We start from the raw sequence: 6,564 nt of genomic DNA on the forward strand, positions 1-6,564 counted from the left end.
GAACCTTAGTTTGAGAAAATGGGAATAATTAGGAGGAATTTTTTTTTTCTTCATCATGAAGTGTGTAACTGTTACACTTGATCTGGTAGCGAAAGGAATTGCTCATATGATATTAAATGGGAGTCATTGATTTGAATTGAATGATTAATTGAATTTCCTTTTGAAATTTCCACTTTTACACAACTAAAGCTCGCGAGAGACACTGAGTATTTGAAAAATATATTAAGGGATTTGTCTTTGACGAATATTTCAGGAATTCTTAAAAATGTGGTAATTACGCGATTTGTCAATCGATTTTGTTCATTATTGAATTATTTCGTCAGCTCCATCAAGTTTTAGTCCTAGTTCTAATTGCTCTTTTTTGAAACATTGGATTCAATTTTTTGTTGGGATTGATTAATGATCTCTTGTCATTGCTAACTAAGTGTATTACTGTTATTATGAAGAATCGAGTTATAAAACATTAATGTTCAAAACAGTTGATACATTTTTTTGTGACTGAAAAAAAAAATCGGGAAAGCGGCACGTGCCGAGATTCCAGCAATCCCGGTAGTAGTGCCCAATGTTCGTGCATTGTGGATTTACAATAGCCCAATAATTGTAATTTACAGGTTATATCTAATAATATTAAGTTAATAACAAAAAAATTTGATAAGAATCAATGTACTCATTATACGAGAGAATATTCACTCATTTTGCGTTGGTCGAATACTTGGAGCATGAATTTTTTCTGTCGCTCAATGAGTCTCATGAAAAACATAAGTTCTCACTATCAATTGTTCTATCGACAAAAATTTATTTTGTTTTGTTTTTGCCTCTTCCAATGTACTATTGATTTATTTAATTCTTCATTCAAGATCTGATTGATTCTCTAATTATTATGTTTTCTATTTTATAATTGATTTAAATTTCATTGTGATCATTAATAATAATCCTTTTGTTACTTACGGGACACCATGAAAAATAAAATTATTCTTCCCGTGTAATATCACTTTTAATACGTCCATGATGAAAAAAAAAATCATTTGGCCGTTACTGAGGTTCGTTATTACAGTACTTGAATTTTATTGGTTGGACAATTTTGTTCATATTCTCAACACTTTTGTGTGGATTCCGAATAGTCAGGGTAGTCCGCATTCAATTTCTTTTTCTGGATGCTGCTCGGCTCGTGTCGCTTTTCACTTCTCGTATATCGTCTATCCATCAGCAACACGTGTTTGACACCTCTGCGTGGAACAATTTCCCCACTAGTTTGAATTTTGCTCCTTTTTCACATTTGAACCGTAATAATTTATTTGATAATTATAACAGTTAACTTGATCATGCGTTACGTTTATTATGAATTCACACGTGTAATGATAGAATACAGATATTAAAAAATAATTATCATCATGCCTGACAGGCGCTATGATTTCAATGCAATTATTGACAATTTCTAGAAAAATAACGATGCCTCCAGCAGCAGTGAAATGGAGGCAGATACTTCGTGTTCTGAATCCGAAATGGAACAATATCCCTTACGGGCTAATAAAGACGACGATCTATTGAATATAGAATCGCAAACGGATTCAAATAATTCCGATCCTCCAATGCCAGACAGAAGTGGCTCCACATTAAATTCATTGCATGGATCAATCAGTAGTGAAACTTCAGAAGATCCACTAGAAGATCCTGATCCGCATGAACAATGTGTCATGGAGGATACAGATTTTTCTAATAACGAATTAGATATAGAGCCAATCGTGAAGGCATGAAAAGGGCATCGGGCGATGGGTAATGTACTTATATTTGAATACATCTAGCATTGACACCTACATATTTTTTTAGCCCAGAAATGTTATATCATCTTTCGTGGATTTGTCAGAAGAGGAAAGTGTGCTGTTGATGATTGTGTATGTACTCAAGTCTAAAGCCCCTGATTCCGCTTTGACCGACCTCATTCCGCTAATTGACATTCACGCGGGACGCCAGGTCCATAAGAGTAAATATTTATTCCTGAAGAAATTGAAGACGGATCCGTTTTCCCAGAAACATTATCTTTGCATCCCATGCGAGGAAATTTTGGGAATTGATTTGGAAGACAAAAACAATGTCAAGTGCACTAGATGTAAACAGGAATATGATAAAAAATGGCTTGACAGGAACAATTACTTCTTTTTATATTTGTCATTGGAAGAACACTTAAGAAGATTAGTCAATAGTGAATGTTATCGTGCAAAGCGTCAAGACTGTGCAGAAAGCAATCTGATAAGTGGATCTTGGTATCGCGAACGAGTTCGCGATGGAATAATAAAACCTGATGACTTATCGGTCCAGTTCAATACTGATGGAGTTAAATTATTTAACACATCTGATGGATCAATTTGGCCCATACAAGTGTGTGTAAACGAGCATCCTTTCACGATACGGAGAAATAACATTTTATTGTGTGGCCTGTGGTTTAACGAAAGTAAGCCACCAATGAATCTATTTAGAACCGTTCATTCTTGAGTTGAAAAAGTTAGGTATTTTCGGATTTAAAAGTACAACTGTAGGTGATCCAAAAATTAAAACTATTAAGGTACACGGTAGTCTAGCGTCAGTGGATAGTATCGCGCGATCAATGATACAAAACCATAAGCAATTGAATGGGGAATATGAATGTTCATTGTGTTTAACGAAAGGAGAAAGATTAGATTTGCCAGGCAATATTCGAGTGTATTGTTTTGGAGTAGGCCAATTACGAACTCAGTCGCAACATTTACGATTAGTTAAACAAACTATTATGAAGAAAAAACCGGTGAAAGGAGTTAAAGGACCATCAGTCCTCATGTATTTACCCTCGTTTTCAGTACCGGAGGATTGTCCGCCAGATTACTTACATTCAGTATTAGAAGGAACGATGAAGAGTTTAACATGTTTATGGTTCGATTCTACACATCACGAACAGAACTGATATCTTGGATGGTTTAAAGAAGATGTTAATAATATTTTGAAATCCATTACTCCGCCCATCGAAATAAGACGTATAATTCGATCCATAGATCGCTGGATGCACTGGACCGCGGCGGAATGGAAATATTTCTTATTGTATTACTCAATCCCATGTCTGATTGGTAAAATGTCCAAGAAATATTTTGAACATTACTGTTTATTTGTGTGGGCAATTCAAAAATTATCACAAACAGTGGTCACTGATAACGATGCTTCTCGTGCGCATAGGGCCATAGAATTATTCGTGGAAGAGTTTGAATCGCTCTATGGTGAAAGACATATGAAGTATAATTTATACTTATTGCTACATCTAGTACAGAGTGTTAAACGTTTTGGAGCTCTCTGGGCCTGGTCAAATTTTATGTTTGAAACGTTTAACGGAGTTTTGAAGAAATTATTCTTTGGCACCCAATATATTCCTGAATAAATTGTAAAAATGTTTACACGCTTAAATTATGTTAAAGAGAAGCAAATTATATTCGAAAGGGACGATTGCAATGAACAAGCGAAATCTCAATTTCACATTTGGCTTACAGGTATCTCCTATAATTATCATGTGGTTCATGACGAGGGAATAAAGGGGTTAGGTCTGGCGACGGATGGAATTTCAGCAATAGAGCAAATAGTACTTGATGAATGGTTGGGCTTTCAACCCGAAAAAATATCGTTTTATGAACGTTTTTTACACAACAATGTGGTTTATCATAGCTGTGAATATAAAAGATTCATGAAACGGAACAATAGTTGTGTAAAACTAACGAATGCATGCTACGCTAACATCAGTGGATTGATTGTGACCTCTCATGGTCAAAATATTGTCATCGGCCGTACGTAAACTATTGTAGAAAACAATTTTTGGAAGCGTCACGGGTTTGACAGCCGTAATTTATGCGTGACTGCAATCCAGATGGACACAGTGGTGTGCTTTCGAGTATCGCAAATTGAGTCAAAATGCGTGAGAGTATTCCATTCATTACACGGGGACAAACGCAAGTATATGATTTTCTCGATTGTGAATCAATTGGAAAAAGACTAGATCTTGATTATAATTAAAGTTTTTATCCTCTTTACGAATATGTTACTATAAGCATGATGAAGGATTTTGACCATTGAAATGTACCGAATGTCATCAATATTACCATTATAACCATGACTGTATTAATAACAAATAATATTACAGAAAGGAAAATGATATTTCATTATTAACAATCGTTATATGACATTGACACGTGCTTTTCGTACTATGGATTTTATGAATATATGATGTATTTGTAATTGGTCTGATTGGAACTTCAGTTAAATTCCATGAAAACCACTTCACTCTGCTGACAACTTCACCAATATAGTAATGAAATCGAAATTCTAATGATCGAAATAAATGGACCAAATGAAATATCAGTAGCTTTGATATTTCCATTTATTTGCCTTGAAAATATAGGTATATCCAACAAAAGTTCAATTTTTACAGAAACATATAAAAATCGAATTTTTTCTTAGACCTCCCACAATTTTGTGAGAAACGATCGTAATCGGACGTTTTACCTCTCAGTTATAAGCTTACCGAATAAGATTCACAACGGATATGAGATTACCGCTAGTAATAAATTCAAAAGTCTTGAATTCAGGACAAAATGCTAAAAAAATAGGAAATTTCCATTTTGTGACATGCGAAATTCGACACATAATCACCCATAACAATTGATTAAATGGATGGAATGACAAGAAGGGGGCATCATTTTAAAGAACTCGTTGAGATCTTCAAAATAGTGCATGATGAAACTTCATTTGTTGTGCCCAAAGGTCCGATAATCGATGAAAACAGAGAATTTTAGGGCGTGACATGACATTCAAAAGGGAACCAATGTCCAATAACTTCATGGAAATTCAGCCAAATCGCATTCAATATATCACAATTTGAAGAATGAATAATGTCCTACCAGATGATCTATCAATATTTTGATTGCTTTGAGTCGAAAGAATGGAAAAATCCAGTCAAAGTTGATTTTTCGAATAAACCATTAAAAAATCAATTTCTGCCAAAAACTCTCATAACTCGGTGAAAAATGTTCGGAACTGAACAATTCACCTCTCAATTTCAAGGTAATTCGATACCCTCCACAACCGATATGAGAGTTCAAATAATGATAGAGCCAAAGAACAATAATTCAGGAGGAAACACTAAAAAAATTGCAAATTTTCAATTTGTGACATGCGAAATTCGGCATATAATCCCCCATAACAATTGATCAAGTACATAGAATGAGAAAAATGATCTCGTTGAGATCTTCAAAATGGTGTATGATAAAGCCTCATTAGTCAAATCCAAAGGTCCGATAATCGATAAAAAGGGCGAATTTTATGGTGTGACATGTCGTTCAAAAGAGAAACAATGCTCAATAACTTCATGAAAATTCAACCAAAATCGTATTCAATACATCACCATTTGAAGAAGGAATAATGCTTTTCCAGGTGATATAGCGATATTTTGTTGACTTGACTCGAAAGAATGGAAAAATCCAGTCAAAATTGATTTTTTGAGTAAACATGAAAAAATCAATTTTTGCTGAAAAAACCCTCATAAGTCTGTGAAAAATGGTTGAAATTGAACGATTCACCTCTCAATTTGAAGGGTATTTAATCACCTTCACAGCCAATATAATATTTCAGATAGTAATTGAGCCAGAGAACTGTAAATCAGGACAAAACATTGGAAAAATAACAAATTTTAAATTTGGGACATGTGAAATTGCACACATAATCACCCATAACTATTCATCAAGTGGATAGAATGGGAAAAATGAGGCGCTATTTTGAAGATCTCGATGAGATCTTCAAAATGATGTATAATAAAGCCACATTAGTCGAGTCCAAAGGTGCGATAATCGATGAAAATCCCGAATATTAGAGTGTCACATTACGTTCAGAAGAAAAACAATGTTCAATAACTTCATGAAAATTCAACCGAATCGTATCCAACACATCACAATTTGAAGAACGAATGATGCGCTTCAAAATGTTATATCGGTTTTTTTAAATTTGACTTAAAAAGACAGAAAAACCCAGCCGAAGTTGACTTTTCAAGTAAAACACGAGAATACAATTTCTGCCTAAAAGTGTCGTAACTTAATGAAAAATGATCAGAATCAAATGATTCACATTGCAATTTGAAGCTTATTTAATAAGCTTTCGAATGGATATAAAATATGTAGGGTCTATCAAACAGGGAGAACGAAATTAGCGTGAAAACCCGCAAAAGAACCTTCGTCACGGTCACGGATTTTTCTATAGGGGAATCCAAAAAATACCATAGTTGCACCGTTGAAAAGCTCATAGGTGATTTATATATGTAACTAACGACACTTTCTCGATTTGTTGTTCCGTTTTCATTATACAGAATGTAAATCATTTAGAGGCAGTGGAGGGGGAAGTTCTGTCGTGTATATATACGCGGTGCGCTCCGCCTGATGATTTGCTCAGTCGATCAAAACTTTTCTTGGCCAATACGCTACCACGTATCTCGATTTTTACTGGTGTAAATACCAGGCTTTACCCCTTCATTACAGAATTTTGGTATGTGCGTTATGTGCAAAC

This window comes from Diachasma alloeum, unplaced genomic scaffold, assembly GCF_001412515.2.
Source record: "Diachasma alloeum isolate Michigan unplaced genomic scaffold, Dall2.0 Dall_scaffold_00602, whole genome shotgun sequence".
NCBI classification, from domain to species: Eukaryota; Metazoa; Arthropoda; class Insecta; order Hymenoptera; family Braconidae; genus Diachasma; species Diachasma alloeum.